This window comes from Ptychodera flava, chromosome 20 (assembly GCF_041260155.1).
Source record: "Ptychodera flava strain L36383 chromosome 20, AS_Pfla_20210202, whole genome shotgun sequence".
Classification (NCBI taxonomy): Eukaryota; Metazoa; Hemichordata; class Enteropneusta; family Ptychoderidae; genus Ptychodera; species Ptychodera flava.
In genome coordinates, this window is record NC_091947.1 from 34323009 (window position 1) to 34344840 (window position 21832).

At 37.4% G+C, this 21832-nt stretch overlaps 1 long non-coding RNA gene across 1 annotated transcript; it reads right to left on the reverse strand.

Moving 5' to 3' along the window:
- Window positions 1-5939: 5939 nt before the first annotated feature.
- LOC139120758 (uncharacterized) lies at window positions 5940-11953 on the reverse strand. The gene is made up of 3 exons (XR_011549141.1): window positions 11569-11953; window positions 8483-8694; window positions 5940-6067 (listed from the first exon to the last, which is right to left on the reverse strand). It is a non-coding gene; the product is annotated as an uncharacterized lncRNA (long non-coding RNA).
- Between the last annotated feature and the right edge of the window lie 9879 nt (window positions 11954-21832).

The following is a 21832-nucleotide window of genomic DNA, read 5'->3' on the forward strand; positions in this document are numbered from 1 at the left end:
GATAGACACGAGCACAATAAGTGACGAGAAGAGGCGGGATCTTAATTACTTCATAAGTGATATGATTTCTTTCGTGAAATCAAAATAATGTGTTTCACATTTTCGTTGTCCCGTGACTGTATGTTTTTTACACAACATTTCCCCGATATCATGAAAATGACTGTTCCGATTGATAGTTAAAACAGCTTTTCCGGGGTAAGTGACCACAAAGCTAGCACATGTGTAAAAATCATCCTTGGTGAACTTCCCCTTTAAAACAGTGCACATTTTACCCATTAGTGTTACCCTGTCTTGGCAATTTCGAACAACACATTTTATATAAAGAATCGATAGTCTCCTCCTGGGGCCAGAAATAGCGATATCAAAATTGCAAAACACTTGGAGGTATTCTTAACATGGCTGACTTTCTATCGTGACCGGAGGAAATAACGTTTCAAAGAAGAAATGGTCATAATTTCCTGTTGCGAAAAAAGTATCTTTGTTAAGATAGTAAGGTATTTTGAAATTAAATGAATAGTATGATCAAAGCAGCGTAACCCTATTTACAATACGTGGCATTCTCGAATCACAACGCGATACCTGCAATGCAAGTTTAGAATCTATATCGCGACTATAATCAATATAAATGTACATCCGAAAGACTTTGCTTTGTGAATCATTAATAACTCTTTCCTTGCGGAAGTAACAAACATGTCTGTAGGTTTAGAAGCAAAATGATGACAATATTAAAATTGAATTTTCTAAGACTGGGAAATATTCAACACATAGTGAAGCCGACTTAAATGTCACAGACAGGAAGACTCCGATAAACACTTCAAATTTGAAAGGCATTACGAGTGCATACACGTAGACTGTTGGGGTTTTGACATTCTTCGGGCAAGAAAGGAATGAAATAAAAGGCCACATGGAGAAGTGCTCTCTTCAAAAAAATGGAAGGCACAACTACGTCACATTCTTCGAATTAGTTCTTATGTTTTAGAGTAAATGTATATATGATTTGGAGAGTTAACAAACTGCACAATGGCATAACTCTGCATTTACACGAATTTACAACCGTTTCTTGGTCATATTATGTTGAAATATAGAGTTCATGACTTAGAAATACACAGTCAAATTATAGGAGCTAGTTTTCGAAATATTACCAGAAGTAAAAAAAATTATTTCACATTTATCCTTTATCATAATAAGTATTCCTGACAAATCGGCAGGAATTCACCTTAATATCATTTCATACGAAGTGTTTTGATGCAACCTGCACGTTCTCATTTAAATTAAATACTCGTGGTATAGTCTCACATGTTACGTATATTTACATTTCGCTATAGTTAATCGGTTCACATTGTGGAATATAAAAGTGTATTAATTAGATCATTGTGATTGAAAACATCCTTTGCCGCCAATTCGAATACGTCATTGCATATTTGTCAAATTTGAATTTTGTTTTGTAAAGATATATCGAAGGACATGTATTAAGGTGGTGTTGCACATAACACAGCGCATTTTGCTCAAAATTACTTTTGAGCGATTCATTCAACTTCCATTCATTTGTTCACCCCACATTAAAACATTGGTTGGGTTCACCTTTTCATATGTGACATGTTATGTGGGAAAGAAGTGTGAATTTACGCAAATTTATGCATATCACCCGATATCTGGCTTCCTAATTGTTCTCCTGTTGTTAACATTTCAAAAAAAAAATTAATTCAACGCAGATTGTGTTCTTTAAATATTATTTAACAAAATGACAATTTTTGTGGTGGTAGTATAAGTTCATATATACATTTTGAATAAGAGCAATTTTAATTTTGCTCATCAAGATTTTAATCATCTTTTTGAATGTCAGTCTGCCAATTAAGAATGTGAAAATCAAAACAAACTCTAGTTTCAACTGACATATTAAATTTCATAAATTTTAAAGCAGTCTCAAGTTATTTACTTAAACTTAATTTATATTATTAATACCAAAATCGAGGTTTTCTACACCAAATATATATATATATATATATATATATATATATATATATATATATATATATACAACACATATATATATATATATATATATATATATATATATATATATATATATATATATATATATATATATATATATATATATATACACCCCTTCACTGTGCGAGTAAACTATTGCTACAATACTAAAGGATTGATTCTCTTCCTTTTCCATGTCATCTTCGACAAAAAATTGCTTTTAAAAACTATGCTGGTACGCGCAACGCCACCTTAAGACGACAACTATATTTGGGTTTTTTTCGAATATCATCATTGAAACTGAGTTATGTCATAAAGCATGCAACTTACTGTTATCGGCGAGCTAAAAATGGATCTAACCATGACGGACCTTGACACGTGACCACGAGAAATATGTTGTTTTCTGTGATAAAATACTCTCCTCAAAAAATCACAACTACTTCATTCCGAACAGAATGGGAAACAAATTGCAAAGACGACATTGTCAAAGAGGTTCTCATCTTACAGAGCGGAACTGAGGTCAGAATTGAAATACGAACACGTAAAGTATTCTGACAGAAATACACTGAGCCAGGACTTCAAGTTACTACTTATTTCTGAAAAAGTGGGATTCTGTTCACTGCAACAACGGAAAGTACCACTATGGGTAGTTTTGTTCCATTGAGACCGACAAGCTTTCAAAGTTGGGCGTATGTTCAACTTAAAGTTGATAAGTTGCACAGAATGGCGACAGGAGCAAACGTACGTCGTAAATTCCCTCAAATATGGTTGCTGGTGGAAAGTCGATGTAAAATGATAGCAAGTCGATTGATAAAAAAAACTGGAACTCGAACAGCTGACAATAAATTTTAAGACTTGCCACTTTGCATAGTGCTCTCCTCTGTGCTATTGATTTAGTGTCTGGCATCGGAACCTCGCTGTATAGCAAAATATCCTACGGTGTTGTAAAATGGACAAATTAAATTTCTACAAGTTGAGTAAAATAAAAACTCAGAGGTCTGGTATTTCACATGGTGTAAGTCCTAATTTAATGCAATTGAGAACAGTATATTGAGTAAAAGTACAGTGTTATTGTATTGACAGCATTATGTCAAAGATATACGGAGAAAATGAAAAAGTAAATAATTTTCAACATGCATTTAAAATAAACGTCGTAAGAATGACATTCAATTGTACAGATAGGTTTGTATGTTTACTGTGCTGTTCTCTGTAATGAGCAATACACACAAAACTATGTAACATTGTGATGAAAGATAAGATACAATTTAAGTGAATTACCTTCGGGCAACTTGGTTTCCATGCTTTAGCCATAACAGCTGGAATACATTTATGAATAATACTTTTGCACGGAAGGTTGTTGACACGAAAAGGATTATTCAAACATTCGCTATACAATCCGAATAACGCAAATAAAGTCAACACTCGAATGCAGTTGTGCGAGAAACATGAAAAAAACTATCGGTATTGAAACAGGCAGCCATTTCATTTGCAACAAGACATTATCTTTTTTAGTCTCGCAATTTAAAAAAAATAACCATTAGGTTGTTTTTACAACTTGAAGGCAAAACCCGTTAAAATGAAACTTGAGTAAAAATTTTAGTAAGTTTATTTGATGCAGATCTGTTTTGATCCACAAGTCATCATTTGCTGGTAGTTTTCGTCAGTCTGACTTGAACTTGACGTTTTCAATTCGACTTTTCGCTTGAAATGTAATAGAAAAAAAACATGACCTTGATAAAGGGCTACATATATAAATACAGATTGGATTTCTTGGTCTACTTAAAATTTACTTTAAACTTAAATAAATAATACAACGGAAGCCTGCACGATGATAATTACATTTACTATATACTTGTTTCCTATGGAGGCATAGTGACAAACTGTCCATGTCACTATATAAGGATCGAAAACATAATGACATCTAAACGGTTACTACTAAAGCAAGTTACTAAGTGTACAATTCGATTTGATGTATTCACTATCAAGACATGGTCTAGTGAATGTTAAACCTATGGATGTCCAAACGCGCCAAGAGATCACATGGGCGAATATCAATTTTAAAAAAAATTCAACTTTTTAAACAGGCGATGTGGTTGATTACTTTTATAGCTTTGATAAATAAAATGTGTTCCCATTTGAAAGTTATGATAACATTGAAATGAATACAAGTAGGCCTAATCAACAAAACACGCAGTATTTCAGAAATGACCTTAAGGGTAAATTCTTTCAATTTGAAAAGTGTGTCGACGAATGCTACTGAAATATATTATCAAGCGCTGACGAGGTGATATTCATGAACTCTTATTCCAAATGTCACCGTATGAAAAATGAGCGAAATGTCGCGTATTTCTTAATACAATAGGTCCTATTATGAAGCCGCTGCCCAATAACCCAAAACCTTCTGTTCCTTGTTAAGCGACATTGACACGTGAGCCAGTTAGAATTCTTTTAAATGCGTTGCGAAACTCCTTATTAAACACTGTATAGATAATAGGATTTACCGCCGAATTACACCAGCCTAACCACGTGACCACAGAAAAGAGTTGGTCGGCTAAAGTACAAGTGCTACAAGCCCCAATTATGACGTTGACAGTGAAGAATGGCAGCCATGAGACGATAAAGGCCCCCATGACGATGGCAAGCGTCCTTGCAGCCTTTCTTTCCTTTGCTGTCGATATCCTGTCTCTCTCGTTACGTCTTATGTCTTCATCTGTGTTACGTCTACCTGCAGCTCCTTGACCGCGTTTATTTTCCTCGTCCTCAAAATCAATATTTGCTGGCTGGACGTGTATGACGGCAACAGCAGGAACCACGACGTTTCTTGCTCTCAGCTGCGCTGTGCGGAATATTTTATAGTAGAGTACAATCATAACGCAGCAGGGAAAGTAAAAAGATATGCAGGATGAAATCATTATATAGTATGGATCATCAGACAAAACACATCCTCTCGTTGGAAGTTTGTTGTTGGCTTTCAAAGCAATCGCAGCAGGAAAGGAAAGAATGGCCGACACAGACCAAACAATTGCAATATTTACTTTTGCCATACATGGTGTGCGTTTAACTGAGTACTTCAAAGGTGATGTTACGGCCCGAAATCGGTCTATGGAAATGGCACATAGGTTTAATATTGATGCTGTGCAACAGAAAACGTCCGACGAGACCCACATTCCACAGAAAATATCGCCAAAATACCACGTTCCTTGGCTGACTTCGAGTGATACTGCAAACGGTAAAACCACTGCAGACAATAGTAGATCAGATACTGCCAATGATACGATGTAGTAATTACCTACTACTCTTAGCGTTCTGGTCTTCAACACTGCAACACATACTAAAATGTTGCCGAATATTCCAACGATAATAATACATGCTAAGACAAGTATTACAGTGATATTAATTCCCAATGGTGCCGATGTGTTTCGTGCATTGATTGACGAGTTACCGTCACTTGATGATGAATTCATGATGTAGCGTTTACCGTATGGTACTCTCTGCAGTTGCAAAGGTTATATAGATATGCAGGATGAAATCATTATATAGTATGGATCATCAGACAAAACACATCCTCTCGTTGGAAGTTTGTTATATATTTTGTCATTCGCTCGATGAAATTTAAATCCACGCGGACAGCGTCTCAAAGACCTCTGACAATAAATCAGTTGATGTGAGGTCCTATATCCCTAACAGTTTTATGTGTATAAAGTGAGGCAAGTTAGAAATCTTGTCTGTATTTCTGCTTGGCTTTTTTCGGCGGATACCATTGTACCGGGTGGATGGCGAGAAGCAAATTGTTTACGATTAGAATAATTCTTCTGAGAGAAACAAGCTACCTCTACATCTACGAGTGTGTCACCAGTTCAACTCCAAGGCCACTCAGCAAACGAGAGGATCGACCAATCCACCCTCTAGCCTCCTAATAGTACAAAGTGTTATCTTTCCTCCAACTGTAAATATTCAAAACTCTCTGCCTAGTCTGTCTCGTAATATTTACAGCATCTTGTAATATAATAACTTTAGTTTGTCCAATTCAGGTCTCGCGAAACATCTGCCATTTTGAACTCTCTTTGCGTGGCGCCTGCAAAGAACACGAAAAAAATGTCGGTCAGTTCTCTTGTAACGATTGTCAGGTTAATAATTATAACAGCTGCTCTTCGCAGTGAAGTCTGCCCATTGCAAAGTGTATCTCTAATCACTGCAGACTTAAAATTATTGTAAACCTTTCATCATGACATTTGTCGCGGAAAAAAAATCACAGAACGAGTATAGATCTCTTTACTCGATGTGAAGTCAAGCAATTGATGAAAATTGATGGAGCATACGTTTCCCGATTCTTCTCTACCGCTTCCTGGAAATTCGTAGGTGATTTTTCAACACGTCGTGTTGTTACTATGGTAACAGGTCCTTGACAAGTGTTGTGGACTTTGCGCGGCAAGTCTCAAACAATGAAAAACCCACAGAGCATGGGTCAGATAACTGATCACCAGTAAAATGCGGCACGTTTTGCCATAAATTTTAATACCAGCGATACGCTTTGTCCTACTTTTTATCGATAAATGATAGAGAATTTCATCGTCGGTGGAAACCGGATTGGCTCGCCTTGATAAGTGACATGCTAAAGAAGTTGCTCTTGACAAAGTCACTGTACAAATATCCTAAACGTATACGTAGTATTTTAAATATTTTCAGTTGCATACTTGTCTCTTCTGTTTGACCAGGTTCGAAAATTCTGGGATTGTACGACATTTGAGATAAGTATTAACCTTATGCCCCTTCTTGGCTAAGTTTTGCAATCGAGCACAGCAATAACTTTTATTGATACATCGCCCCGTGATGTCAATCTCTCGGCAATGTTTTTGTAGGACTGCATTGGAAAGGGTTTTACATTTTTACAGCTTTGTCAGGTACTCCATGAACTGGTCCTTTATAGCAATTCAAATTTACACGTTCAGGAGAAACCAATGTGTATATGATGTAACATATAGTTTTAGTAAAAGCTTCCTGGCAAACTAGATCACACGAACATATAAGACAGACGTGTTGTTATTTATAAGTCACTTGTGATATATAATACGTATTCATGTTTGTAAATTTATAAATGCAAATATAAGAAAACCGATTTCAGAAACGTTTTGAGGCAAAACACACATGGTATCCTCCCCCCCCCCCCGCTATCAAGGTTTTATACATAGAAACTGCAGGATATTTTCTCCATGAATGTGAACTATAAGTAGGACAGAAATACACCTCGTAAAGTTTCAAACCGTTAAGAGCATACTTAGTGATTTAGACAAGTTGCCGCAGGTATGGAAAGTCAAAGTATTCACGCCAAAGTGATCTGATTGCATGTGACATCTCGAATCCATATAATATCCTATTATGATATCAGAAATGGGGGAGGCATTGAGTGATATCGAAATTGTTTTAACTAAACTAATGTTGCCGATGCCGAAATATAGTTGCCTGGGGTGTTTTCTAATATTGTGAGCGTCTAGCTAATGACCTGAGAACATTAAACACAAGCTTAATGGAGCAATCCAGGTTTTCAGCCTTCGGGGAAAGATATCTGAGATATACGTTTATCGCAAACCCTGAATAGTGGTGCTTTAAGCTAATCTCAATCGCAGACACGGTTTTAACGCCTGTACATCGACTTGTTGTGTTTTTCTCCGAAAGCCGCGACTTACTATGATTTGAATAAATATTAACGATATGTGGTACATTCATTTATAAATCGTATTCCCTCATTTCAAATCTGACCGACTTTTGTTCAGTAGAATACGTGGTGGATGTCTTTTTGGTTTTGTGAGATCGTATCGCACAGCAAACTACTACGAACGGCATTTATTTCCAGAGAAGTATTCAGTTGACACATCGCAGATATAAGACAACGTGTCGATTCAAAGATGGTTATTTCATTCTTAAATTCGATGACGTAATCTGGCATGTCAACGATGCAAAATAGTGAACTCTTCACGATATGTCTGTGCCGTGTAGCCCACAGACACACTATAAACGGCAAAGAGGTGGCATTAATCAAGATACCTATTTCACGGCTATTCAAAGAATCGTACTCCTGAGATTTTCCCATTTTATATTCTCTATCAAAGTCTAAGTCACACCAAATACCTGCTCAGCAAACGGAACAAGAACAGCGACATAAAAATAAAAGTGTATGTATAAGTGATTAAATAATAAATAAAACATTTTCCTGCAAGACGTTGCATCTCGCATGACTTACATTGTCAAAGATATCGGTGTAGCCTGTGGTAGATAATCTCTTTGAAGTTGACACAGACAGTATCTATGTTAGTACGTATTATGGTTGCAACAAGGATGGAATATGTATGTAAAATTTGATGGAAGACTATTGTTGACAACGGGTTCTGATCTGTGAGTTGAAGCCAGTCGATATAAAATAACCATCGTCAGATTCACACCTTGATAGCATCAAATTTGATGCATTTAAACTGTACGTTGAGGGAATACATACCTTACCAAGGCTAGTGTCTTGTTAAAATGATATCTCACGGCATCTTCACTCCATATACAGTGAATGATATCTTTTTACCATCCGCATAACTTGATTTTGTTCTAATTTAGACTTCATTAAAATACAAGCTACCAGTTGTTCCGATTCGATTGACTAGTTCAATCAAGAACAGCTTCCATAAGGAATGTTCTTCTTGTTCACTGCACACAAATCTACCAAATACAGAACAAACCATTCTGCATTGAGGGTAGGCCGGTCATCGAACCAGAACGAACCATATACAAATCTTCAACACATATTACTTGTTGGGTTTTATGAATTGGTGGTGTGTTTTTAAACGTATAGTTTTCTTACCAATCGGTTAATCATCAGATATGCCGATAGTGGTATTCCGAAAAGTTTAAAAACTATAATCGAGACAGATTTGTTTCCGACAAAATTGTTCAGAATATCTTCGAGCTGACTAATTCTATTTGCTACCCGACGAAGCGGACAATTACTCTACCTTTGTGTAGTTACTGAAGCAGGAAAACCCCGAGGCGTAATGCAAAGATGCACATGCTTTCAAAATCATCGACACTACATCCATATGTTTCAAAGACTACAGTAGAACGTAAGATACAATGATGCCATTTTAAAGATATCGTTGGGTCGATGAGTTTTTGATGAAAGGTCAGGAGGTTAACACACTTTAAACGATGCATGTGGGTAGTGCGCGACATCTGTTGTGAGATTTTCACAGATGACATGTACTTCATCAGCTGTTGAGTGATCAAATAACATTCAGAAGGTTTAAAAAAATTCGTCACGGTCGCCCTTAACAGTTCTGTGCGCAGCCGTATCCAGGACTTAAGTGAATGCTGGCCAACCGGTTTTTTATAATCAAGCCCTGCCGTTTCTCTCACATCAGTTTTTTGTTAGTATTTGAAAATGTGTAATTAATTCCATAGGGAAGACACGATTTGTTATTTTTTTCATTTGCGTGATGTTTCAGAGAATTCATATGCCCGCTTTGTTCCCAGAATACCGATAACAGATGAACATTTTAGAAAGCCTTTTGTAAATCCTATGTATGCTATTACTCTGTAAAACTGAACACAGCTTATATAGATGTAAAATATGACAGTGTCAGTGACGACTAAAGAAAGACGTATCTCGTGTCAGAGAAAAGTATAAATGAGATCATCTTTAACACAAAGGGCTGCAGTACAGCATATAAATTTGAGTGCTACAATGGAGTGCGGTCAAGCCTGGGTTGTATCGAGAATTTTATGAATTTGGCCTTCGTGTCTAAATAAACATGTACTCATCGTAAATTACAACTCAGCTATATTATCGTATTTCAGATCCATTCACCCTCTTGTAACAAAAGAAGAGTGTCATAAAATATTATGACCGATTTTTCAGAAAATCTTTGTTCTAAGTTAGTACGCATTAAGTTCGAAAACTCTTTTATCATCATACATCTGAAAAGAGTTGAGTCGCTTCTATTTACTTTTACTATTTGCTTGGCAAAAGGGAGAGAAATAAAAAGTCTAGACGAAGATGCTAGGTATACTTCTAGGTTCATGATCGGATATTTGCTCTACACAAATCGCACTACATACTTACTAGGGCAAGTAAACATTTTCAATGTCTGATTGAAATGACATTTGTCTTTAAAACAGAATTAGTCCTAGGCTTTCAACCGCATTCTAATGCTGCAATGTAAATACTGTCCTGCCACGTGGTACAATAATTGGCAATGTACATCGTCATCTACGACAACCTTCAAGTAGGAATTTTTCGAGTAAGTTACCTAGGAAACTTTGCTTTACTGCGTAATTTTTATCTATTTGGCGATGTCAGGTTTCGAAAGTAAACTAAACAATAGACAAGCAAAACTGTTAAGAGTTAACATTAGAAGTGTGCTGTGTGAATACGATGAAGGTTAATCAAGGTCAATTACTTTGCTGAAGAGTGAAGAATCATCTTATTATGCCTCACTACTTCAAAAGGCAGAAATTACAATTGCATATCTTACACGACTCGAGACATTTCATGACGAGTCTGGTAAATACAACGTAAACAATATATTAATTTTAGTAACTTTCATTCTGAAATGAAACAAATTTCCAAAACAATGACACTGCTGCGTAATGCGGTCGGTTACAAACTCTGAATAAGCAAACTTTAACCTAATCAATTAACGCAGTAAAATGGTGAATCATAAACATAGCAGTGTCTTATATATGCCAATGGAGATCCCTTAACTTAGAGGTAGTGTTCTCGTTTGAATATGATAAATTTATAATTGAAATCCTTGAACAACGCATATTTGATCAAAGTACACAACGATTGACAAAGCCCTAGCTAGTCCTGTTTCACTAGACGTATATAATGTAGGACATAAATTTGTGTCCTAAACCCTAGCGTCGCTCACGTTGATTGGTAGGTTTTATGTCCCTATGCCCCATTTGCGTTCATTCATTGGCTGCCTATATGTCCTTAAAAACTATCTACTGTTGATTGACCGATCAGAGTGCTCAATTCAGGGTGTTTTATCTACCCGTAAAGCCTTGCTCACCAAATTTCAGAAACGAATGACAGCACCGTAGTAAAGTACTGTCCAATCAAAAGTGAACATGTCATATTCTGTAGACATCTGGTACGTTTTAATATTCAAATTTGGTAACACAGCGGAATCCAGCTGCAACACAAAATCTGATGTGGTACAAACATAAACTAATGTGCCCTAGGGCATTTATAGGATGTTCCATTACATTGGAAGGCTATTTCACAAAATCTGCTGTGGTACAAACATAAACTAATGTGCCCTAGGGCATTTATAGGATGTTCCATTACATTGGAAGGCTATTTCACAAATAAAAGTTTTAATTCATATCCTAAACATGTTACATTGACAAAGGGGACGGTTGACGTAAACACATTAAAAACGAAAATATATCAGTTAGGGGCGATAGTTTTTAAGTCGGATAAAACCCTCGTACTCGGGCTCTTCTGGTATATAAAGTCCAACCCTACGATAAAATGTCTCGGCCTGCCGCCTAGGCTTTATCCTATACTTAAGTCTCATTAATATTTACTGTTCCGAATGCAACTCATTCATTGGCCGCCATATGTTCTTGTCCTTGCCTCACTTTCGGGTGTTCCTTGTCTCGTTCTGCCATGTACTCATTACTGCAACGCATCTGCGACCCTAGTCAATCATTACTAGACAGGTAGAGCGTAGTCGCAATGTTTTTGAAGACAAATTTGTCTTCACAAACTTTGCGACTACGCTCCAGCTCCAGCGACGCTGGGGTTTAGGACACAAATTTATGTCCTAAATTATATACGTCTAAAATGACCTACGATTTATGTCCTGGACACATGTATCGGCCACAGTGATTGGTGTTTGCGGTCCTATAAGGTCTGTTTACAGCTCACTGATTGGCTGGACCCCTTCTCTTAGGTATCATTACCATGTATTAATCACCTCACGCAGGGCTCGAAATTAGCGGTAGTCCCGCGTCCACAGACTACCAACTTTTGCCTGGGGCAGCCAAAATCCATAAAATGGTAGCCCACACGGACTACCAAAGACCAGGACATAAAATTCAGTCAGTAGGGCCTACTTGGCGTACCATGTCGGGTCCGTCACTTTGGAACGAGCTAAAGTGCAGTCAAATCCAGCTGGACACAGTAACATAATTAAGGCCAATCTATGATTCTGTTATACAAATTACAAAGACAACCGTACAGTGAAACTTTGCAACCAAATTTCAAATACTTGGATGACAGGCACAGGGAATAATGGCATTTTCATTGCATTTTGTCAATAGGCCGCCAAACATTTGAGTATCACTATAGTCCATTGGGCAAAAAAGATCGTTACTGGTCACCGCGTATGTCATTTCAGAACCTGCACGTCATTGCTATTTTGGGTACATACTCATCAGTACAGCTATCCCTGATATCCCTGTTTTCATGTCCAAAAATGCTAAAAAGAAAATGGAAGTATTATGCAGCCAGTGATAAAAGACAATAACTGTTGCATCAATAATGCCAAACCAGCATTGTTAAGAATAAAAAAGAAAAAAGTAAACCGCATCACTTTTGCTGGATGTCAAAGACCAGAAACTTTTTTTTTTGGGGGGGGGGGCTTGATACCTGTTTCCTTTGGGTATTAGGTGTGCAAGTATTCACATCAAATGACTAGAAAATTCACTATTCACTTCATGGGCAGTATCTTAAAAAATTGCCTTTTCTAACCCTAAACTAAAATGTGCATAGGCTACTAGCCATTGTCACTGGGCTACCAACTTCAGAAAATGGTAGTCAAAGTGGACTACTAGGGGAAAAGTTCATTTCGAGCCCTGATACCCTTACATAAATGATCAACATATGGTCAAAAGTCAAACTGTTCACTCAGTTTACTGTGATTCCCTTACGTACGCTAGCAGCGTAAGCAAATCACACACATAGGCTACAGGGTATTGCAGGCATTATTCGTCTAGAAGTCATGAATATGATCAATAAATGTCGTGTATTTGACCTTTTCATCATATAAGCCTTACCTGTATCACGCGTGTACCTATTACTTTACCATCGCTAACTCGTCATAGTATTTCAAAGAAAACAGTTTATATCCTTCCTGTTCCCCTTCATTAACGCGGGGGTTTATCGCTCTGACCAAATATCTCGTTAGCATATCATAAGAGCTGCTAACAAGTTATTTGGTCAAGGCTATATGCCCCCGCATCGGTGATCGGTAGGACAAATTAATGAAGGGTATCAGGGAGGGCAATTAACAGAAATGACAACGAAAATTAGACGCTTAACTTATCGGGGATTTTAACATCGTCCTTGACTCAAGCATTACTTTCAACGACCGCATCGATCTCAACTTGAAGTAAACTTACCTTGGTTTAATGTAGCTTAATTAACTCTTACTTTGATGTTTCTATCTTTATTCAATTTTGTTACTACTAGCTGTTGGACAGATATTAGGACATGGTAACAGGACCAACCTCATCATAGGTTGGAATTCATCTTCAAGTTCTATACGAACTGATGATGGCACATGATGTAATTGAATATATCACCGTGTCACACTTTCTGTTTCACTGCATGCCTGGACTACACTATCGCAGAGACTTTTTCCCAAGTTGAACTGTTGCCCTGATATCTTGTATCATGAAATGTTTTCACTCTGCACATATCTCGCTTTTAGTTCAGTTAAGAGGCACGGCATTTGATGTAAAGACAGTCCTGTTGAAGTCATAGAAGTAGACTTATTTGTTACATTTCAAGACTTTAATTTACACAACCGTGATGTTGGTATATTTTTGGTCATATTTTAATGTTGCTTTTTTAGAAAAATGTCTTTGATGTCAATAATACAGTAACAGTACTTTCTTGCTTAATCAATAGCTAACCTAGATAGGGATATCCTACATGGAAAGAGTTTTCCCTGTTGTTCCAACTTTTGCACACATTTTTTCCATCACATTTTCCAAAGTGATAATGATTATGGGTCATGAAAGCAGAACAAAGTATATATTATAACTTACTACCTCCAAAGAATAAAGCAAAAGTTTTTATTAAAGTTATATTTTAAAGAAAAAATACAGTAAACCAACCATGGAAACCACTGTCTCCATTTTAATAAAAGTAAATGACCACAGACTGCTTTGCAGACTCTGGGCCGTATTCGGGCCTGGTGTTCGCCTTGCTCTGTCTTTGTTAGCTTGTACAAGTAGAGGTGCGCCAAGTGTCTCTGCATCAAGGTGGGCCTGTGCGGGTATTGAACTCTATTCATTCAACCTCACTTCTATTGACTATGGTTCCAAAGGCTTGGACTCTACCACTGCGCCACGATGGTTCAGCCCACCTCCACCCTTGAGAGTGAACAATTTAACCAATTTTGACAAATTAATGCTTACATTTGATTTCACTATTCCAACCCTAAGGTATGATGATGGAAAAGTCTTTGATTTATCGCAATTCAAGTTGAACACATCGAGCCTTAGAGAAGTTGTCGCTCAAAATGTAATGTATTATTGCTTTCATGAATATATCAGGCGCCTTTACAACTACCACTGTCGGTACTGAAAGACAGTAGCCGCCGTTTTGATCTTCAATGATCTTTGATCTTTAATATATGAAACATTACAGCAATAGGTTGTATTCCCAAATTCGATCAGTGGTATATAGTATCAGTTTTCGAAAACTAGAAATCTAAGCAAGGACCATCTTGCTTGTATCCCCATGCACGTTTGGGTAGAGTAACCATGCTCCGTGCAAAAACTGAATCACAGGACTGTAGCCCAAAACAAACGTACCTACATAATTATTCACTGTCAAAAGGTATGTACACAGGAGAACAAAAGGGTGCAGGAGGTGCGAAACACAACAAAGGAAGTGTTAAAATGAGCATAACAACGACAAAAAGTGAAACATGCAGCCAGAAAATACAGTAATCTCGTTGGTGAATTCAGTATCTAGTCTTCCATCCGACCAGTGCCGAAGAACTATCTCTCATCGTACAGTCAAACAGCTGTCTTGATCCCCTTGATCCCCTTGATCCTAAAAAGCTATCGTATGAGATTTGTTATTTTTACAAAATAATGGCAAACACTGTCACTCCTCACTTCCAAGTTGCTACTGGAAACTTTGTAATCTAAACATAGAGAGTTTCACAGTACAGAGACTGCTCTACTTAAAGTTCACGAAGATATTAGCATGTCTCTTGATTCCAGAAACTAAGTTGAACTCATCTTTCTCGATTTGTCAGCTGCTTTTGACACAATCGACCATGACCTGCTGCTACTAAAGTGACTTTAACAGCTTTGATGTTCAAAGTTTACACCTCTTAGTAAATACATTTTCTGTTAGGGCCTGGTCAGAATTAACAGGGGGGAGGCCGGTGCGATTGGGGGAGGGTCACTATTTTTCATGCAGCGGTTTGGGGGAAGGCTGCTTCATTTTGCGCATGAGTCAGGGGGGGTTCACTAATTTTTGTGCAAGGAAGACACGGAAAATTTTTCATAATTTGAAATGTTACAGAGAAATCCTGAAAAGAGACACGCAACATATGGGGCACTCATGTATTGATAGAACTTGTACTACAAAATATATTACTCACAACTATAAAACATACACATGTACCAGTATGACATGTTTATAAATACTCTTAAACAAAACAAAACACAATCATAAAATAACATGGAAAAAATGTAGTTTTTGTTAAACTTCAACATGATATGTATATATATATATATATATATATATATATATATATTATGTATATATATATATATATATATATATATATATATATATATATATATATATATATGATAAATACTAGTATGCTGCTACTGCTACTACTGCGAGAGCAATTATAAAGGGGGAAAATCCACGCATCAGCTGTTCTAAATGTTGTGTTATTTTCTTTGTTTTGTCCTGTTGTGCATCTTTTGTGTTCTCTTTAGCCTAAGAGACACATAGCCAGGTTGCTGTCTCCAACAGCGAAGACCCTCCGTCACACTGTGTTTCAAGATACATAATGATCTCATCATCAGTCACCTAAATGCGATAATTGACATAAGTACATTAGAAAGGGTAGCTATGAGTGCATATATGTGCAAAAAATGTGATTTTGAAATTTTCGCACTGAAAATGTTCATTTACTAAACATGGGTGTCTATGGGGAAACTATGATTAATTCTTAGGCATATGTGGATGTGGGATAATTAACACAATTGAACTTGATAGAATAGGGTGGTTCCCAGTGCTCATATGTATAAGAAATTTGATTTGGAATTTCACCATAAATGTTCATTTACTAAACATGGGTGTCCATGGGAAAACTATGAATATTTGTTTTCCCATGTAAAACTTTCTATACTTGGGCATATATAGAAAAGGGAAAATTAACATAATTGTACTTGATTAGAATTGGGTGGCTATGAGTGAATATGTGTACAAGAAATTTGATTTGGAATTTCACCGGAAATGTTCATTCACCATGCATGGTGGTCTATTGGGAAACTATGATTAATTCTTCTTTAATGTAAAACTTGCTATTTTTGGTTATATATAAATATGGGATAATTGACATTATTGTACTTGATTAGAATAGGGGGTTCCAAGTGCTCATATGTACAAGAAATTTGATTTGGAATTTCACCATAAATGTTCATTTACTAAACATGGGTGTCTATGGGAAAACTATGTATATTTGTTTTCCCATGTAAAACTTTATATACTTAGGCATATATGGGCATAGGATAATTAACACAATTGTACTTGATTAGAATTGGGTGGCTATGAGTGAATATGTGTACAAGAAATTTGATTTTGAATTTCACCGGAAATGTTCATTCACTATGCATGGTGGTCTATGAGGAAACTATGATTAATTCTTCTTTAATGTAAAACTAACTATACTTGGGTATATATAGACATGGGATAATTGACATTATTGTACTTGATTTAAATTGGGTGGCTATGAGTGCATATATGTGCAAGAAATTTGATTTTGGAATATTACCGAAAATGTTCATCCACTATACATAGTGGTCTATGGGGGAAACTATGATTAATTCTTCTTTTATGTAAAACTTTCAATATTTGGGCATATATAGACATGGGATAATTGACATTATTGTACTTGATTAGAATAGGATGGCTATGAGTGAATATATGTACAAGAAATTAGATTTGGAATTTTACCGAAAATGTTCATTCACTATGCATAGTGGTCTATGGGGAAACTATGATTAATTCTTCTTTAATGTAAAACTTGCTATACGTGGGCATTTATAGACATGGGATAATTTACACAATTGTACTTGATTAGAATTGGGTGGCTATGAGTGCATATATGTACAAGAAATTTGATTTGGAATTTCACCGGAAATGTTCATTCACTCTACATAGTGGTCTAAGGGGGAAACTATGATCACTTCTTCTTTAATGTAAAACTTGCTATACGTGGGCATTTATAGACATGGGATAATTGACATTACTGCACTTGATTAGAATAGGGCGTTTACAAGTGCATATACCCCCAGTATGTACAAGACTGAGGACTGCAAATATTTCTCAAGGGTAGGGGGAGGATCATTTGATTTTGCGCAAGGAGGAGGGGGAGAGTCAGTATATTTTGCGCAAGAACTGGGGGGAGGGTCAGTGTTTTTTCATGCATCGCGGTTTTGAATCGCACCGGCCTCCCCCCCCCCGTTAATTCTGACCAGGCCCTTACCATACAGTTTATTTCGTAACACCGTCTCTACATGCCATGTAGTGAAAACTGTTATGAATACTAAAGATGAGAAACGCTAGATGAGTCAATTCAAAAATAGTTTGTTCAATAGCTTGACCATTTCAGACTTGTAATTCAATAGTTCCAATACATAACGCACAATAATGTTGCTAAACACTTACTCAATAGAAAGTCCCGCGTCCACAGACTACCAACTTTTTCCTGGGGCTACCAAAACGAATGAAATGGTAGCCCACACGGACTACCAAAGCCTGAGGCATGATGTTGATCGCTGTGAGATGACCAACGCTCATACAGTCAACCCAGCTGGACACAGAAAGGACATGTCGACTTTGTTGCGCCAAACTTTGAATAAAATATTGAACTGATGCACTTGGATAACAGGCTCGGGAAATGATGGCTTATGAAAATTCATTTTCATAGTTGTTTAATCACAATTTATAAATCACAATCAAACACAAAATTATTCAAACTGCAAAGAAAAAACTGTCGGGCCATCCACAAATTTCGCTTTCTGAAGTGTACGAGATCATCCCATGATATGGTGGGGAAATATAGTCAAAATTGCCACGAAAGTATTAGGAACATGACTGTACCAAGTTGTCATCCTGAAATTTATATCCAATCTATTTTTAGCCATGTTATGTTTACACATGCTGAGTGAAAAGTCGTTGTATTGCGAACATCAAAATGAACATGTAAGCTCTGCGTATGTGTGAATAATTCGTGAAACTTTGAGGCGTCACCGTTTTCAACTGCACATGCTATACCGTTCTTCTAAGGCTATGATCTGCAGGTATTGATGTCAAATGACTAGAAAATTTATTTCCTGGATAGAATCATGCAAAATAAATCGTTCATTGTCTAGATATAAATAAAAATATCCTTTACAAAAAAAACTCATAATTTATGCATGGGCTACCAGACCTTGTCGCTGGGCTACCAACTTCAGAAAATGGTAGCCCAATCGGACTACCAGGGAAAAAAGGTAATTTCGAGCCCTGTCACGGCAGTGTGATTGGTTGCGTTGTGTACTTGTGTTGGCCTCGTTCTGTTGTGTTCCCTTCCTCACGATGTAGTGTCCCATGTACTTCCTTAATACCGTTGTGGTAGCCAGTCATTGAAAGTGTTTGCACCTGGTACGTCGATCGATCACAACGTACAAAGATAAAGACAAAAGGCCGAGTTCGCCTGAGAAACATTCACTTGTTAAAAACAAAATACAAAAAAAATGCGTGACTATTTGGCTCCGAATACTTGTTACATGTATACCATCGCGTACTTGCGAATCCAACGCTTTGATTACGAAAAGACCTGTTACAGTTGTATTATTCATGGTGGACCATGGTTGGAACACTACAGATGGTATGCTGCCAGCTAGTATTAGTGAAATATCGGGCGGCCTGAGAGCCTTTTACATCCATTTAATTTTTGTTGGGAGAGCAACAATTAGTGTAATAAGGCATATAGTACACAATTTCTAATAATTAATATTCTTATTACGATATTTTAATCCAATTTTGTGAAACCGTAGTGCACTTACAACGATTTCTACGACATCATCGCCAACTGACTCAAAATAGTATGCCTTTAAATGTACCCCTTTTTCGTGTTTTGAATGCTATTAATAGTTTCTCAGAATGAAATCGAAATATTGGTAAATCTACCACATCGACACCTCTCCGATCAAATTAATGATATTTACAGCATTGCTTTTGAACGTTCTAATTCTTTTACGGTTAACCAGTGGCATTAGTCTTGAGGGATGCGGCATTCAAAATTGTACTGTTTCTTCGCTATACGGTCAGTGGCCATTGTTTGTATCATATGCTTTATGTGTCGGCCCACTACAATAAATAGACTTTATGTATTACCCATGACCCGCTTAACGGGCAGACGCCTTGTGGCGGCCACTCCAATTAGATTTACTTCGTGCAACGGCCATGATCGACCCTCTTTACCTGCAGGCCACCTTCGGCGGCCCAATACAATAAATTGACTTTATGTAATAGCCCATGACCATCTTAACGGCCGGACGCCTTCAGCGGCCCTGTCCAGTAAAGTTTACTTGATGCAATGGCCATGATCGACCCTCTTTACCGGCGGGCCACCTTTGGTGGCCCACTAGAATAAAGTGGACTTTACGTAATGGCCCATGACCCTCTTTACCGGAGGGCTGCCTTTGGCAAACCACTCCATTTTACTTTATACAATGTCCATGGACATAAGTTGTCTATGGAAAAGAAGTTCAAAATTGCCTTACAGTCGTCCTAATGAACAGACGTTTGCATGGATGTGGCTTAGAAGTTTGTGCACTGGCATCTCTGCTACACGAATAAAGTGCGCCGCGTACCGGGTTCAAATCCAAACCGTGCGGGTAAATTTGGTTATTTTTCAGCATGAGGGAGGGGGGGGGTGATCATTTTTTTTGTCTGACAAAGGGGGGGGGTCATCTTTTCTCACGAAAAATGCAGGGGTCTATATTTTTTTGAACACCGGCGACAAGATTTTGCCGCCCCCCAGGCCGTAAAAACTGAACGGTCCCTAAGAGAAAGCGTCAAGCCAATGGGTGGGTTGTGAGAGGATCTTATATAGGACCGCAGACACCAGTCATTTTGGCTGGTGTATATATGTCTCGGGCCTTACTTTTGAAACAGGACGAATGAAACCACGGAGGTTTGTAACCAATACAAAAAATGCAATATTTCATACTATGAAGCGCTACTTGTGTATAATTTAGCTGTCTATAGGCTATCTGCAGTAATATCGATACTCCTCCGTTTCATATACCGTAGCCGATTCTATTTCCTGTGTTAAAGGTAAACTTTATACTCAGCCCTACAGTGCGTTTGTGCCATGGTTTGCCTTATCGATCAAAGTCCGTACACTTCTTTTACCGGTTCCATGATGCAGTGCGCGCTGAGGTACACAAAGCAAAGCGTACGTTACTCATTGAACTTTTTAACCGTAGGCGTAGGGTACATGTAGGGTATGTTGCTCATAGAACACTTCGACAGTTTACACCTTGACCTTCATTTTCGTCGCCGATCGATACAAAATACACTAGGCAATTTTTGGCATTGCATGTGATTGTATCATTCTTGTTTAACAAACCGTTGTACAGCACAAAATCAGTATGATTTGTTGTTTTGAGTCTGTATACGATGTTTGATACAGACACAGCAATGCATTGTGGGATATCCGGGAAAAGGCCTATAGCTGTGCAACACACTTGAAAAGTGCAAGCTGCTAAAGTCGGAGTGATGAAGTCAAAGAATGAGCATCATAGAAAAGCGACAACCGAGACCAAATTCCTGACAGCACACATTTGTAAAGAAAATTCAATGCTGTTTTACTCTATATTACATGTAGTATACCTACAGTAATGCCATGTCGATCGTCCCCGTACAGTAGTGATTTGTCTGAAATATTTTGATATCAGCATTTTGGTGTTTGTTCATAATGTATATTTGATGAAAACATGTCATTTTCTTTGCTTTATAGTGATTATGATTGCCAATTGTTAAATCGGGAAGTCAGCGTGGGGTGACATCCTGGAGGAACAGCCGTCTTGAAACCATAGTAACCAGTCCGAGAAGAAGTGAAGGAATGAACGTTCTGTCTTATCGGTGGGGCGAAGATTTGTGGCTATTACAGACGAAGTGTCAGCGCAAATCGTTTGTGAAAAATACGATAGCGTTTTCAACTTGAATGCCGGCAGTATTAACACAGTGATACATTGTACGTTTCAAATAAAATCAGTAGGACGGACAGTTCAATCAATCTACTACGGTCAACTGGATATTCAGTCCTGAAACATGAACCTGATCATAATTCTCAGGTGAGAATTTCAAGTACAAAACATCCGCACTGCTTTGTAATCCTTAAATTCGCAGCCAACATCTAAGGTACGTTTTGTCTAGTTTCTGGAGAACAGAAGTGTTGTCGACGCAACACTGGCATGCTAATCGCAAATGACATCAACATAACAGCAAGATACCACAATACAGTGTATCTTTGATAACATTTCGTCGGCAACTATAGAGTGATGTTCATAAAGTGGAAGAAATGCACAT